A 17,036-nucleotide genomic window follows, 5' to 3' on the forward strand; every position below is an offset into this window, starting at 1 on the left:
TTTGACAGAAGTTTTTACACGTTGTTTTTGAGAAAATCCACGACATTAACTGGAAAAAAAAAGCTCTGACTTCACGGCGAGTTGGCACAAAGTGACCCGTGAGGATCTTCTGTGTCTCAGCAGACAGTTAAAAACCTCTGGGAGGAGCGGTGGGGTCCCTGTAAACAGCGCTAAACCCAACAGCAGATAAGCTGACAGGAGAGGTGGAAGGAAGGTCTCTGAGCTGGTGCAATCTTGATTATCTCCTCCCGAGGCTAAATGACTGACGTGGAGGCATCCGGCTTGTGTAGAAAACCCTACAGGAACAGCAACAGTAGCTACAAGAATACTTGGTGAAGTTAAAGCTGGCTAAACAGACATGTAATGCAGCACACAGCGAGTCAGCTGACAGTGTGGATAGACACGCTTTTGCTACGGATGATTTTGCATCACGTCTGCCGGCATGGCTCTGCTCGGTTTGCATTTCCATCACAACTAGTAGGGGTGGGAAAAATAATCGATTCTTTGATGAATCGCGATTCGGATGTGGATGATTCTGAATCGATTCACAAATGTCAGAAATCGATTTTCTACATGTTAACTGACAACGTAATGTTGACGGAACGCAAGAGGCGGAACTCGGAAGTGCGGAAGTGCGGAAGTGCAGCGCCCGGACAGTTGACGGCGTGCACACAACAAAAAACATGGGATGTGTCGTGAATGTCTGTACTCATAAACAACTCATGGGTGGAACGTCTGAGGCATTTGTTCACGCCGAGTGGCTCGAGAGCAGCGTGGAGACCGCTGTTGGCTGTTAGCTGTTGGCTGATAGCTGTTAGCTGTTGGCTGATAGCTGTTAGCTGTGGCGTTGAGTGCGCAGCATCCAGGTTAACTTGCGACACCTGTAACTAACTATCGGGTATTTCTGTCATTCCGCCGTACGTTCAAATGGTTACTTAAAGCCATCGTTCCCAGCCGCATACATCGTTATTAAGCTGAATCCAAGTCGATGTGAAAACTGTACACTGTCATACAGCCCGCACAGTTTGTTGAAATCCAGCCTGAACTCAGCGTGAGGTCAGTCAGCTGTGGCAAAGTGTGAGACGTCCAGATCAACCTGTGATACAAACACCTGTATCGACCGTCGACCAGCTGCAGCTGTATTAATGCACTACATGTATGCTGCTACAGGAACACTTTTCTTTTCCCTTTGGATCTTTGAAAAGCTGGATGTTTGCTGGCAAATGTAACCTTCCAGTAGACTTGCCACGTTTCTTTCATTTGTTTTATTAATTAAATATATATTGGAAGTAAATCAAGTATGGATCATTACAAATACTTTGCTTTGAAAGTGCCAAGTAGTCACACAGAGGGAAAAAAGTAGGAAGTGATAAGCAAACTCAGATTTAATATTATTATTTTTTTAAATCATGCATGGAAATGTGCATAAAAAAAATTGCTGCATCAAGATGCATCGAGAATCGATTTAGAATCGAATCGTTGACCTCTGAATCGGAATCGAATCGTGAGGTGCCAAGAGGTTCCCACCCCTAACAACTAGGCTACCTGCCTGAAGGTGTGTCTGAACGCAATGACGCGCTTGTCCCGATCGGAGAATTACTGCTAACAAAGTTGCTCCCCTAATTCAGCTACAAACATTTCATTTACCATGACTTCTTCACAATAAAAGCATCCCGTATTATTCATTTAAGAGCTTTTATTATGAAGCAGCATCACAGGAAACATTGTGTTTTCACCAGCGTTAACTAGACATGAAGCAGCTGAAAGTGAACACGATGAAACAGTAAACACAGCAGATGTCTGAAAGAACAAAAAGAGATTCAGTGAGTAGCTACAAAAGCAGTGAGAGCTGAACATGACGTTTGAAAACGTCTTTCTCTCAGGTTTCCTGAAAAAACGTGAGTTAAGTATAGATTTTAGGGGGAGATGGGTGCTTCCTACAGGTTTGCCGCAGCCTTGAGACATCACAGCGGCCCTCCTGGCCCTCCTCCGGACCAGGTCCATCGCCGGCATGGGTCCAGTAAAACCGGTGATGGAAAAGCAAACCAGTGCGGTTCGGTTTGACTCAGCGTGGCCAAAAGTGGTAGTGGAAAACTCGGCATATATCTAGTGTGTGTGTGTAGCAGCATAGTGTAGCTTTTGTTTAGTATAATGAGTCATTACCTCTCTCTATATTCAGATAGGACTGTGTTAAAGAAAAGTTACATCACGTTGCTTTAAAGTCAATCCAACAACATTAGTGGAACAACCTCCTGCCACCGAGGCCTCATGTCCAGTCACACAGTAAATTGGCGCAGACGGATGTTGCAGCCTGTGCATGCCACTTATAAACAGGCCTATACAACAGCTTTGCTCTGTATAGCCTCAGAATTATCCAGCCAAGAGGGCAGAACACAGTCAATTAAACACAAATGACCGGCAATAAATAGGCCTGAAGAAGGCTGCGGACACCACGGCGGGTGCAGAAAGCAACATTAGGCTCCGGGGATGAAATGACAGCAGACACCACAGACATGCCAACAGTTTAACCCATTTTACACACAGCCAAGTGCACGCTGCCAGGCAACACAGCGGACGTACTCACCTGTGTGAAGTCATCCTGTGAAGCTCGCGCACCGTGAAGTCCTTGTTAGCCTGGACGCTAGAGGCCGTCCGCTCAGCAAAGAGCAGGAGCGCCCCAAAAACAGTCGTCACACCTCACTGGAAGAAGAAGTCAGGCAGACGCTGGGAAGTTATTTATTGTGTAAAAATGTCATTATGTTCTTTGAACACTGACATTGGTGTGAATGTATTAGTCATGTATGGTAAATTTCACACACACAAATGTTAATTCACCAAAACGTCCCCTTTACCTTCCAGGTTTTCTCGTGTGAATTTAGAGAATATATTAAAACTCTGACACTTATCGAAACTAAAATAAGTAACAAACAAACATATTTTCAGAGAGAGATGTCACGAGTCATTGATTTCAACTCTACAAACTGTAGAGTTACAAATAAATGACGTAAAAGTCACAAATTGATTTTGTGTTAAAATATTACTTCAGTAAAAGTAAAAGTTGCCCCAACAAATAAAGTATCTGATATTAAATGTAGAAAGCAAAGTAATTTTCTGTCTATAATAAGTGTACACAACACTAGTAGACACTTCAATTAAATGTAAATAATGCATACATTTACATTTAACAATGATCAGATCTGATATTCAGCATTTTTCATATAAGCAGAATCAATGTTTTGCTTTTCTATCCAACTTTGGCTTGGATGAGTCGTGTACTGTAATCTGCAAAGTAACGAGTAACTAAAAGGTGAAAGAAATTACAGTACTTACCTCTAAACTGTAGTGGAGTGGAGGTAAAAGGCAGCAGTTATGGAAGTATGCAAACATTTATTAAATGTACTTAGTTATGTTCCTGCAAATAAAATAGGCCCACAAAAATGTGCATAAATTAGATACAGTCCAATAAAGTTTTATCGAATCGATACGCCATGCAATAAAAATGATGTCCGACATGATTTTAGCCCATTAACAAAGAATCATGTTCTATCATCTTCAAGGTCGTGAATAATACGGCCTGGAAGATCACGTCCCTGAAACAATGCAACCATAAAACCCAGTGTCCTCATGTTTGTGTTCACTGCAGGGATTCTGGATTCCTCCTCATCTGACTTCAGTTAAACATCATGTTTATCACATTTACATCGTCATTAACGACCCGGCTGCAGCGTCTCTGAAAAAAAGAAAAAGAAAACAACAACGCACAAATGAGATTCTAGAAATAAACACATCACAAGAAATTGGCCCGTATTGATCGAGGGGTCGCTCCGTCTGGAGGACATTGCGATACTCTAATAACATTTGCCTTCAGTGGAAATAATGAGCCGGTTCTCCTTCGCAGGACGGCACCATGTGTAAGCCATTAAGCGACCCTTAGCTTCTTTATCCAGCCGGGGTTTGTCAATTTGTTAAGATGACCTTTTTTTTTTTTCCCGCCGCGTCGCCTGCACCCATTATTTTGCCGTTCCCAGTCCATTCTGCTCGCCTCGTGGTCACTACAATCGTTAAAAGGAAATGACAACAATGACAGCTCTTCATTGCACATTTTTTTAAACAGCTACAATGAGTCTGCTTCCTTTGTATTAATAATGGAAAATCCCCAGGGGCGCAGACTGTATAATACCTGGGCTAATGTCAGCTGCTGCTACAAAAACATGTCAGCGTGTTTTTCAGGAGGCGGAGTTTCACAATTAGTCTGTTGATTAATCCCAGTGGCATCGGAGAAACAGCGAGTATTATTATTATTCCTCTGCCATCGTTATTTATCCGTGAAGCTTCCCGACACATTTATTGTACGCTCACAGATATCCCGGCTCTTTATTTGAGTTTGCTTTTCAATAAATGAGTGATGATGTGCATGTATTTACACTGCATGTGTTGCCAAACATATAGAAATCTGTGTCAGAAACACACACACACATCGAATATTCATATTGCCTTATATTTTGCATGTGCCGTCTGATGAATAATAGCATTTCTTTCTTCGTGTATTATCCACGTCTCCTCCTGTATGCATTATCGGGGACAAAAGTGCGTTTAGCCCAAACTAGTGCGCCACAAGGGAGCTCTGTATGAATGACTGCTGCCGCCGTGAATGGAGGATGTGACCCCCCTCCCGGGCAGAGCGTTACCTTGCAATGCATCCCCTCTTCCTCCCTCCCTCCCTTCCCCCCCACCACCACCACCGCCTCCACTCCAGCTGTGTGCTCCCTAGGTCCGTCTGCATCCTGTCTCCTAAGGCTGCGAACCGTCATTAACAGGCAGAGTAAGCTGCGGCCCTTCTTCTCTTCTCCCTCCGCGGTTTCACATAAACATAAGCCTCCTATGCCTCCGCCTGGCATTCTTGAAATGTCAGAAGAATTGTCCCAAGGCTTTCCGGCCCCCGTTAAATTAAGCCAGACATGCAAAACTGAACCTCTAATGAAGTACATTAACCTGGAGCACTGTGCCTGCATTCACAGCATTGTGTTGTTTGCTTACAAACCGCCATGTGGGGGGGGGGGGAGGGAGGAAAGAAGAGAGGCTGAGGGGTGGAGATACACTTGACAAGCATGTTATTGAGGGAAAAGAGTGTGCAGCGACTTGGTGGCTGGGAAACACTGATGCATCGCAGTGTCTTCTTCAAGGATTGAACAGATGAAACGCTTTGTCCGACACCACTGATACGACTGACAGAGAAGAGGAAGGAGGAGGGAAAAAAAAAAAAACAGAACTCTCTCAGGATCACATTTGTCTGGCCGACACCGCCGATGTGCCCACAGACCGCTGGGTCAGAATGAGCTATTGTGTGTCCGGCTTTTTTGGAAAGGCTTTAAAAATGCATTTATCCAGTCGCACGTTTTTTGAGATGATTTAGTGTCGCTGACTTTCTGCGAGACTCAAAATAGCATTTGAGGTTGGGACTAACACCGAGATCTGTCAACTCTGGATTTCGCCATTTGTGTCACAGGGTTTATTATAAGCGCAGCGAGTGAGATCTCACCTGTCTGTTGCACTAAAATGGTCATAATAAGTGAGGGTCTGCAACGCTGATCGATACTAATGACTGAACAATCACTTTAGCCGACCGCTGATGTTTCTGGCTTTCAGAAATTCCCCTCCGTCGTCTTCCATTCACAACTGCTCAAAAGGACCGGCGCTGAAAGCAAACACAGAGCCACCAAAAAAGCAAAATTAAAAATGGATGTCTTAAATTAAAAGGGGTGGGTGACAGAAATGAAGTGTCGTGATTGTTATCCACTACAATTCTGAATCGATTTAGGTGGAACTCAACTACAAGGGAGTAGTGCCATCCCTGCAGTCAAGACAGGCAGGGATCTGAGCACATTTTGGACTGAACAACGATAAAGGTGAGGCTATTTGTAGGGGTACTGTTACAATTATGACAGAAGGGTAGGGACCCAAGTACAGAAAGCAGCCCTGGGGAGGCAGACAGGATTCGGGAACTAAAGACAAGTTTTATTACACAAAAGCTGAAATCCAAGTATCCAGGAAAACCAAAAATGAGTCAAAAGGACATAAACACAAAGCAACAACAACAACAAAAATATTTAAACAAAGTGCAAATCAATGGAAACACAAGGAACTACAAACTAGTACGTACCATGAGGTCAAACCGAGAAATGCTAGATAGCACTGGAGGATTCTGGGCTGAAACAGTGAACACCGGAATGAATTGATAAAGACAAGAGGAGCACAAAGACTATAGACACACACACTAACGAGGGGATGAGGTGCAGGTGAGGGAGGCGGGGAAGGAGGGAAATCACACAGTGTGAGGAAGTGAAAAGCAACACCAACACATGAGGGCACAATTTCAAAATAAAACAGGAAATGTCAGAACAACAAGAGCCAGGATCATGACAGGAAGTTTGGCTGATGTGCAACTTTTCCCTGGCAGTGCACCAGTTGTTGTCTGTTAGCTGTAGCATGCTAGTAGCTCAGCCAGGTGAGCCAAGCTCATATAACGTTGCTGTCATCACAATCAAATATAAATACAGTGTTCATATAACAAATGAAAATAAATATTGAGAGATGCAGATTTTCACTACAAAACTGACGGCAACTCACTTAATTATGAGCCTATTTTTAACAACATTTGTTTTTTTTGATAAACCTGAGAATATGACACTTGTTATGTGTTGGAATTAAACCCAGTCACTGTAGTATAAAATAACTGGATCATGAGATTGCCACAGATTCCCAGGCCTGCCACGTTAATGGTAATATCTCCCTGCTAGCACGAGCTGTCAGAGACTTGATGTCGTCTCAGTTCCTTGTTGTCGACACAGACTGACACGGATAAAGACATCAGGGGACATCAGCGGGCAGCTTGTATAATACAGGTTACGGCGCGTTCAGGGTTATTCACTGTGCCAGAATATAAAGTGTGATATGTGACATTGTTTAGTATACTGGCCATGCTACAGGAGAGAAGTGGATGTGTCCTTTCACAGAGAGTGAAGCTCTAGCTTTACACATACACTGAGTGAATATATGGATGAATAGCAGCATGGACGGAGGCGAGGAGCCTGGTCAGTCAGAGGTCGGCTATAGCCGAGGGGAGTTTCGTTACAAGTCATGCATCATTGAAATTACATCTGCTATCCTCCATTAACAGTTCAAAGGGTGAATACTGGCTCAGTAGGGTTCAGCTGGTTGTATTAATTATCATTTATTGATTAAAAGATGGGCTCGTTTTCTAATAATAAAATTGATATTCTGTTTTTTAATCATTTGATAATAAAATGACATAAAAATTATTAGTCATTTGAGGATTTTTTAGCTCTGATAGCTAACTGTGACCTACAGTTTGTTGTATGATTCACCACTTTGAAGACACATTCATGTCCCACTCAGGATGAATTGTGATAAACAAAAGACAACTTTTCAACCATTTAGCATTTCTAAGTGGTATCATTGTTGGCAACACTTCACAACTGGATCGTTTCCATTTTCCTCACTCGCTACTGCCAACAACACGTGAGTTTATCCATCCATTTGTGGAACTATAAGGATGTGAAAGCAGATAGAAATGGTGCCAGGCTGCCAGCCTGACCGAATTGTCAGTCAGCCTTGGTTTTCCTAGGAGACTTCGTGCCCAGTGGAAGACAACGTTGTGTGAAAGCAATTAGTTCAAAGAGAAAGCGTCATTAAGGGAACAAATCGAAACGCAGATGGTGTCAATATTCTATAGCTGTTACATTGTGCAATCAACACCACACTCACAATGACACTTTTAAAGAACAAAATGTGTCTGATACCAGTTGGACTTTTCATTTAGCACAACTATCAGCTCCAGATTTTAATTTGTCTTTTACGTTTATGACTAAACATCTGCCAAACCAATGACATGCTCACCAGTCCTAGCTGTGATTTTAGCACACTCGGCTGAGATTGTTAACGAGCTAAACATTGCACGTGCTGAACATTGGCATACGAGCATTGTGTTTGCAAGCATTGTATGATGGTAATATTATCACCCAGCTGAAAACACCATTGTGCAGCCTCACAGAGACGTTAAAATGACTGTCGCAACTTATATTCGTTATTGTGTTTGCATTTCCGCCTTTGTTATTTCTCCTTTCTTTCTCACTTGTTTCACTCAACAGACGTGACGACATGCTCATCCTGTCTAAGAGGGCAGGAAGAGCAGGAGGCCCTGCAGCAGACCTCAAACCTCAACGGACGACTGTTGGCCAATCAAACGGCTCCAGGAGCAGAATGAGGAGCTGCACAGCGAGTCGGTCCCTGTCAGTCCCATGCGAGTTAGCAACGATTGGGAATACTCGGGAGAATTTATTAATTATCTGCTCCAAACTGCCACCGCTCCAACTTAAAGTGGTGACTGACAAAATGTTGGGTAATAGGTTCTTAGAGGCAGCCCACGAGGGCTTACTGTGAACTCGTATGAATCCGTCATATTTTACCCAGTCCCACATTACTGTAAGTCCATGTGGACCACGTTTTCCCTCGTGAGATCAAAACCAATGCCAATGTGAAGCCCACGGCCGTCATGACATCCAGCTAGTCCACATTATGGCCCACATTGGACATGTTTCACTTTGCAGCATAATCAGAGTGATGTGATGGCAGCACTGTTAAAGTGGATCTAAAAGCACAAACTGTGCTTTGAAGGTTTCAGTCTTTGCTTTGTTGAATCTCTTACAGAGATTTATTTGGTTTGAGTTCCTTTCAGCACGCTCACAGTCTCATTGTGTATGCAAAATGACCTTGATGCTGGTAATAATGGTGTTGCAGTGCGACATTGTGTTGTGACTTCTGGTGTCTTTTCGAGCTACTAGAATCTACTTTGAAAAAGCAAAACTGATGACGGTGCTTTGAGCTCTTTGTTCCCTGTGAGCTATCAGCTGTAAGTGTTTGCCAATGACTCTGGCTTTGTGAGAGCGGAATCCAATTCTATGGGCACGGATGACAAAAAAGAAAATTTGAAAAGATGTTGATGGCTTTTTTTGTTTTTTTTGTATGTGGCCAGGAGGAGACCGTGTCAGAGGAGTAATGAGAAAGGTGACAGCTCAGGAGGTGAGCTAACTGACATTAGTTAACTGGATTGTCACAGTTCTTCAGCGGCAGAACGTGTGAAAAGCAAAAAAAACATTTAGGTGAAAATTGGAATATGGCAGAAGAATTCAGGATTAACTGAAAGTTTCTACAAAGAACTTTCAGTTTGTGCTTCAATTGACCTGGCAGATGTTTCTAGTGAACAAAAAAAGGATAATACAAATGTGTGTGGTAAAAAGTAAAATGCTTATTTTTTGACAATCTGAGTCCGGCAGGCAATCATGTGTTTGATTTTGTTTTGGCTGTTCAAGGAGGAAAGATTTGTCACGGCTGCATTAAATTACAGAACCACTGATTAATATATGCTACACACTGTATTCATGGTTTATGTATGTTCCATACTGCAGAACAGAAAAAACATGTTCATATAGTTGAAAGCATCTTATTCACTTTTATCCTCCCTAATGATGCGACGCTCATTAGAAACTTCAACGGGGAGTCTTGCGGCATCGCTGGAGCTCAATCAGCGATGCTGCGACACCCTCAACACTTATACAATATGGTTTGAGATTCATTATATAGCTCCTTGTCCATCACTCTGAAGCTAGCTGTCAGCTAACATAAGTTAGTAATGGGGCCAGCACTGGGATAATTGGCTCAATTTATTAACTTGATTAATCTGGCTCATGATGAATTAAGTTTCCATGAGGCTACTGACGCCACATGCGTGGTCCAACTTCATGCAGAGGCTGTCGAAGGGGACTCTTTGTCAAGATATCACCCACAAGGAGCTCATAAAAGGGGTTGTACTAAGTCCCAGCATCAGCAATGAGATATATTAACATAGATCATTAGCTGTTGGTTTGATTTAATTAAGGTGATTCTTACTTTTGAACTGCCCTTTCATTTCATATCGTATAATAAGCTTTTAACAGTCGTATTCGCTCTCAATTAGTGTTCATCAGAGTTGCCCGCTAACAAAGATGTTCTCAGCAAGACCTGTTTTGAACTAAGAGTTTTTAATTGAAAATGTGCAGGCACTGAGTCTGTCATTTTATTGTCGGTACGATAGCTTCCATGTTTGAGAGGAGTCGCTCAGATATCTCCGGCAATTCTCAGTTTACAGCCGCAGCTGTTGCAGAGCGCCAGCTGCTAGTGACATTACCCAACACCTTATGTTGTATCGATAAAATATTACTGCCTATAAAAAGCTGATTTCCTCACACCGAGGTGCCTACATGGGACTGCTCTGCCTCTAACAGCCCTGAACACATTTGTTTGCGAGCCTGGCTGCTCCTCCCCACTGTAAAGATCCGCTTTGTTAAAGCCAGCCACCTTTTTTTTCAAAAATATGACACCATGTCGAGTCTGTTTTTTTTTTCAAGAGGAACATTAGCAACAACTGAATCGCCATCGTTACATCTTCCGGCGTGCATAGATCATCACATACACACACAGGCAGACTAATGTTACCTGTAGAAGTGCAGTGAGCTTGACACGAGCCGCTCCGATCTTCAGTATCTGCAGGTTGCAACCACTTTTGTTCAGTGGTAAAAATAGACAATAATGGCAGGCCCTGGACTAAAGGCTTTACTAAACGGTGGTAGACACATTTTTAGACTGGTTGACATTTCTGGTTGAATAGAATGAATAAGTCCGGTCACTTTGGGCCATAAAACCACACTGACTAGCGGTCTAAAGCTGTCATTCTAAACTGGCTATTTCTCTACAGGCACCGCAGCTGTACGCGCTTCCTCCTGGGTTAATGGCTGCACCTCTGTTTGATCCAGCACTTTATAGTTCTCGTATAGTGGCTCTCGCTCCTGCCTGGAACGTTCTTTAAGCAATTTCTCGGAAAAGGTTTTTACTGGCAGATGTATTAATGACGAAACAAATACAGTGTTTCTGTAATGTGAATTTACTGAAGAAAGTGCTACTGCTGCTACTGGAGGAGCTTCCAGTAAGAAGACACTGATGATGATGATGATGATGCTGATGGAGGCTTGTAGCTGATCCGATGTTTATGAATCAAACAAAGCAGCCTCAGTCAGCTCATCGATCAACCCACGCGACCTCCCTGAGCCTGTCACGTAGTAAAACCACCGCGTGAACCGCTGCCGACCCGCGTCACCGCCTCCCGTTAACCTGCACCGACCCTCTGACCAGCTCGGTGGCGCCGGCTGGCCCGACGTCCATTTAATTTACCGCAGCCTCTCGCGGCGTAACCAGCAAGACGTTCAGGTTAGTCTCTGTTCCACTGTACAGGTGTTTAAGATTTAAAGGGATTTAAAGGCAGAAATGGAATATAATATTCATAATTATGACTTTAACGATGTATAATCAGGTGAAAAATATGACTGTATCATCCTTATATTAGACCGAGCCTTTCATATCTACAGAGGGGGCGGGTCCTCTGCCATGCTGTACTGCCCCGGTTCTACAATAGCCCAGAGCGGACAAACCAAACACTGGCACTAGAGAGCGCAGACCCAATCCCTCTGAAGCTCACTGATGAGAAGTTTCTCTAGCTGTTCCCCTGAGCTGAGATAACTGCCTGTAGGCCGTAGTCTCACATTTAATTTCAAAGATTTGACCAGAATTTTATTTCAAAACATAAAAACAAGAGTATGAAGAAACAAGAGTGTTGACCTGTGAAATATGACTGCTCTGTGCTGCAGAGATGACCACTGAAGTTAGCATGCTAACCAGCTAGCCCCGGCCCATCCTGTTTCATAACACCACTTGGTACCTGCGAGAGGTGCTGGTCAGGTAGCTCAGTAATTTCAGCTGTTGACACAATGAATGAACAAAATAAAACTCACAAAACATCAAAACCCTTACTCCTAACTACAGAGAAAAATCTAGACCTTCTGAATTCACTCCAGGCTGCAAAGTCCATATGAGCTGGGCCCTGTAGTCCACGGTGACTCCCTCATTGATCCAAAGTCCCGGTCCACTCTCAGCTGACTGAGCCAAATTGCTCCACTTCAAGACTGGTGCTCTGCTTAAGGGCACCGCGATGGTATCTATCAAGAAGGACTACTGCGAGAGAGATCAGCATTCCTCGCCCAGCACCTGGATTCTCCATCTCGAGTGTCAGAAGTCAGAATGAACTGTGGCCCGGAGCTGCTCACGTACCACCGTCCCTTCTGAGGGGATCAGCTTCAATTGTTAATAAGCACATTTATAGAGCATTTGAATGAAAAGGCGAGACGCTCACACAAAGTCAAATGACGATTAAATTGAATTAAATAACATCACATAACTAAATAAGAATTGCACCGTGACAGGTTTTGGTAATGTAATTATCCGCAGCTGGATAATAGTACTTTTATTCACTTTAATGACACAGTCCTCCCTTTTATGGGCACGTTTCCACTGGGTCTTAGATAAGTTAATTGAAATATAGCGCTGCAGCGATAGCAGCTCTCAGAATTGAAAAATAACCATTCTTAGACATTTGTCAATTATGGCAGGTTTACCACCAGGTCATGTGAAGGGTGATAAACTGCAGCGTGTTTTCTACATTTATCAGTCGTTCTGTTACGTTCCAGGATAGGAAATTTAAGGTCACAGTAAATGACTGAAGACAGGTGCATTAATAAACGTGCTTCTTCCCATTAGCTCCCCTGAGTCGGCACAGATAAACTGTTATGAAACCTTCATTATGAAATTGAACTCTCATCTCAGTATCATTGTGCTCAAGTTGATAAATACCTTTAATAGATTTAATCAACCGAGCCAAATACCATGATCAAGATTTATAGCTAGCTGTCCCAGATAGACAAATTCTTCACATGGAGACTTTTAGAAACCATAAAAAAAAAAGTATTGAGCCTCTTTTCACTGCTGCTTAATAAGTACCTGATTTTCATATTTTTGCATATTTGGATGAATGCTTTTTTTTTTTTCTTTTAATGTCACCTTCAAATAGAGCCATCAGACTTTCACTTTGATGAAAGTCTTTTGTGGAATTGTCAGCTGGAGCCGGAGCTCCTGCAGAGTTTACACAAGGGGGCTGAGATTGGACTTCAGAGTGCTGAGGAAAAGAGATGAGCGACACAGGCAGAGTTAAGGTGAAAAGTTTCACCTGTGTGGTTTGGAAATTTCTTTTCTTGCACAGTTGCTCTCTGTATCGCTTCAGCTCCACGGATGCCAGCAGTCGGTGCGGCAAAGTGGTCAGAGGCAAAGAAAATATGAAAGATGAAAAATGGCACATTTTGCCTACACTGACAGCCGTTTCCTTATATGGATTCACTGCAGATGCTGTAATATGCTGCACGAGTGCATGAAAGCCTGCCACTCTCCGAGTGTAAATGCCACAGTGGAAAATGCGCTAAATATTTCTTCAAAAAAACTCACAAGTTGCCTGTTTGTGATTCAGCATGACATTTTCATGACGTCAATTGTACAAATCAATCCCTAGAAAATAGAAGTGGAAACATTCGTTACAGCAAGACATCCTCACAATGACGCACGTCACTCTTCCCAAATCGGCAAGACTGTTGCGGCGGGCCAGCACCAGACGTTATGGACCTTCATCCTCCGGTAGCAGTTTGGTCAGGTTCAGCCACTAAAGCTACAGAACTGGATCATGTTTAGGAAAACATCGTGGTTTGGGTTAAAGTATCAATCTATCACCTGCTCCCACTCCTAGTGTTTCCATGCTGTATATTACTGTTGATGCAATAACAGCATACGCAACATGGCTGCTGCTTGCAGCCTGGCTGCATTCCAAAGCAAAAAACCACCATGAGAACCCCAATTTGGAGCAGCCGGTTTATTAGTAAGTAGGATATCATCATTAAGTCAGGATTTGTTTCGTACTGATCTAATAGAAAGAATGCCGGTTTTGGACTGTCGCGAGTTTGGACGGTGAGGGGAAACACATATTGATGGGGGAGCAGACTTTGACACAACACCAACACTCTCCATCAGGCTAATGCCCGCCTGTTCACTCCTGTTTTACTTTGGTTTCTGTCACTCCTTGCCTCCTCATCTCTTGGTTGTGCTGTGATTCGACCTTTGTTTTCCCATGAACAAACTGATCAGCGTAGTCGAAGCGAGGTCTAGAAGGGAACTCATCTATGCGCAGATAGTATCACTCTTTCTACAGCCATTACACCACAAGTGAAATAAAAAAAAGCTGTCTCCATTCCAGCGTTAGGTACATAACCTTAGTTACAGCCTGCACTACTGCTTCACTGTCACCTAACAAGAATAAAAATATGGGTCACAATAAGCTGCTCGCATTTATTGACCTACGTGGACATTCGTCTGATGAGGACGGGCTGCAGTGCAGATACGGAAAATTTGCCGGAAACAGACAAAATATGCCGTCGTTTGGAAAAAGCAGCGTTAAACACCTCAGCAACGGTGTCCAAAACACAGATCATAACCGGTGTAATTCTGTGAATCGTGAGCAAGAGAAAAAAAAAAAACAAAAAAAACAAGTGCTGAGAGGTGATAATGAGACGCTTGTTTGAATTCACATTAAGATCATAAGCTCCGAGCTGACTCTATTATTCAGACCGACTCGCAGCCCAATGAGTTAAAGAGGTAAATGAGCTTAAAAATGTCTCCGTCTCCAACATCATAAGCAGCTAAGAAAAAGAAGGGTCATCGGTCAGAGTCACAGCGCCCTGATAATAGAGCTAACAAAATATTACTGCGCCTCCACAATGATCACGAGCAATCAATCTTGTTTGTTGTCCCGCTTTCGCACATACACACCTTCTCTCTCTCTCACACACACACACACACACACTCGTAGCTTCAACCTTTTGAAGTGTAATGTATGAAAATTACTTCCTGCACGATAGCACGCGGCCAGCCTCCCCACACTTCTTATCTCTGGCCGTGTTTTGTTTATCTGCCTCCTCACCGTTGCTCTCCATTTATCAGCTGCTCTGGCATTCCCGTTAAAGCATCCCTGTGGCTCGTCTCTTGGACAATGATGGACACAGGTGGTCAGCGAAAGTGTCCACATGGCTGAGACCAGAGCACTGTCCTGGGGCTCTGGCAGTGGCCTTGAAGGCTTATCATTTCTCCACAGAAGTGCTCTTTCATGCTTTTGATCTCGTGTAAATTAGTTTCTGGCTTTTCCTCCCCGCCACTGTCACGGGAAAAAAAAAAAAAAAAAAATCCCAGCAGCGATGGGTACGATGGGAAAGTTATGTGTCATTTTTCTGCTGCCCTCATGTCTACGTACGCGATCTTAATTGACGAGCTTCAGGAGGGTCGTTTATGAGATAAAATACATCCGGGACCGCTTAGAAGGCAGCGACCAGCCCGGTCGCCAGGATAAAGTGTTAGTAGTTAACATTTCTGCAAAACACTGATACGTCCAAGGGTGATATTTGTAGCAAAAATGGCACATCTTGTTCACGTTAAAAGCTTAGTTATTAGCTTACTGTCCCATCAGCAGGTGGAGAGGACGTTCCAGTCACACCAGTATATATTTTTAAGGAGACCCGGAGATATTTCTAGCCTTTTTTTGGACAAAAAAAATGTGTTTTCACGGTAAATCAGGTCACCACCGTAGGTATTTCGATTCATACCAATGCTGTTTTTTAACCCAAGCCAAGTGTTTTTTGTGCCTAAACCTCAGCAGAGCATAAGCGTGGCATTGTTACAAAAGAGACGTAGATAATTAAACAGAAACAAACGTAAAGTTGCGATATAAAGAAACGTTCAGCTTGAACTTTATCTGTGGTTTAGCGGAAATGTACTTAACTAACATTTATCCTGGTGACTGGGTTTGAAATAAGAAATAACGATTAATAAAGCAGAAATATAACAATTACAGGCTAACATGCGTAAAGAAAATACAGTAGCGTCCAAGCTTTACATTACAAACATTACAATGATATTAAGGTAACATAAAGTCAATCATACACTGTGTATAAATACAGAATGAGTGGGAAATAAAAAGCCAAACAAACAAAAGGCTAGCGTAATAAAAAAGCAGTTCACCCGTTTCATAAAGCACTTGTGGATCCTTCCTGTCCGGAATAAAATATGTATTTTCATATGCAGCCTTCGTTTGTGGCCACTCATACTCCTTATAAATCACTGAAGGGTTGTTTTTTTTAATCTCCAAGGAACTGTTGGACAAATAAAGTTCATTCAGAGACCTGGTGAGAAACATCCACGTGAATTTGACCATGAAACAAGTCCCACAATCAACGAAGGACTCCAGAAAATTCGAGGAAATAAGATCCTGGTTTAAACAGATGAATGTGGACGAGTCTTTTGAAAACTTGCATGTGTATTAACCTCATTCTTAACCCATGTAGTCCGTGTACTGCAGTCTTTAAATGGTTTCTTTTTATGCAATTATGTTCACATTTTCTATTTCTTCCTTACGTTTTTTTTAAATATATCCTGTTATACAATTTCATTTATTCCAGATGTTTTCAATGAATTTGTACTTCTGCACTTACGCAATAAAACAAAGACCCAAATCGATGAGCTGTCATACACTGTGATGGCTACACGGCCGATACTAGTTATTTTATATTTACCATCATCAGTGCGCGGGACGGTGAATGGTGTTTCACATTCAATCACATTCTGAGCAAATGAACATTTGTGCATTTGTACAGTCTTTGCCTCTCTGCTGCTTTCAGCAATCACCTCATTAGTTCATAGAATAAAAATGTGTAATTTGCCATAAAATGCTGCCTTGTGTTTTAAAATGCATGCAATTAAGTAATTAACAGAAAATAGTCAAAGGGAAAAGCCTAATATTTGGAAAATCACCCCGAGGTAATGCAATTACATTTAAAAAGTGCTGTATTAATGATGCAATCACCTAATGACACATTAGGTACATGACGCTGCATTAGTTGCTTTTAATAATAAAAACCATTGGTTATTGGTGTAAATGTTGATGTATTCGTTTTACATGATTAAAAAACATAAACCAGGTGGAAAAATCAAATGTGGCAGGGTTT

General features: G+C 42.6%; 1 long non-coding RNA gene across 1 annotated transcript; it reads right to left on the bottom strand.

Annotated features, from left to right (window-relative positions):
• Positions 1–3,444: 3,444 nt before the first annotated feature.
• LOC115597144 (uncharacterized) lies at positions 3,445–6,221 on the bottom strand. Its single transcript, XR_003987031.1, has 3 exons — positions 6,161–6,221; positions 5,540–5,695; positions 3,445–3,730 (listed from the first exon to the last, which is right to left on the bottom strand). It is a non-coding gene; the product is annotated as an uncharacterized LOC115597144 (long non-coding RNA).
• Positions 6,222–17,036: the final 10,815 nt, after the last annotated feature.

This window comes from Sparus aurata, chromosome 2 (genome assembly GCF_900880675.1).
Source record: "Sparus aurata chromosome 2, fSpaAur1.1, whole genome shotgun sequence".
NCBI lineage: Eukaryota > Metazoa > Chordata > Actinopteri > Spariformes > Sparidae > Sparus > Sparus aurata.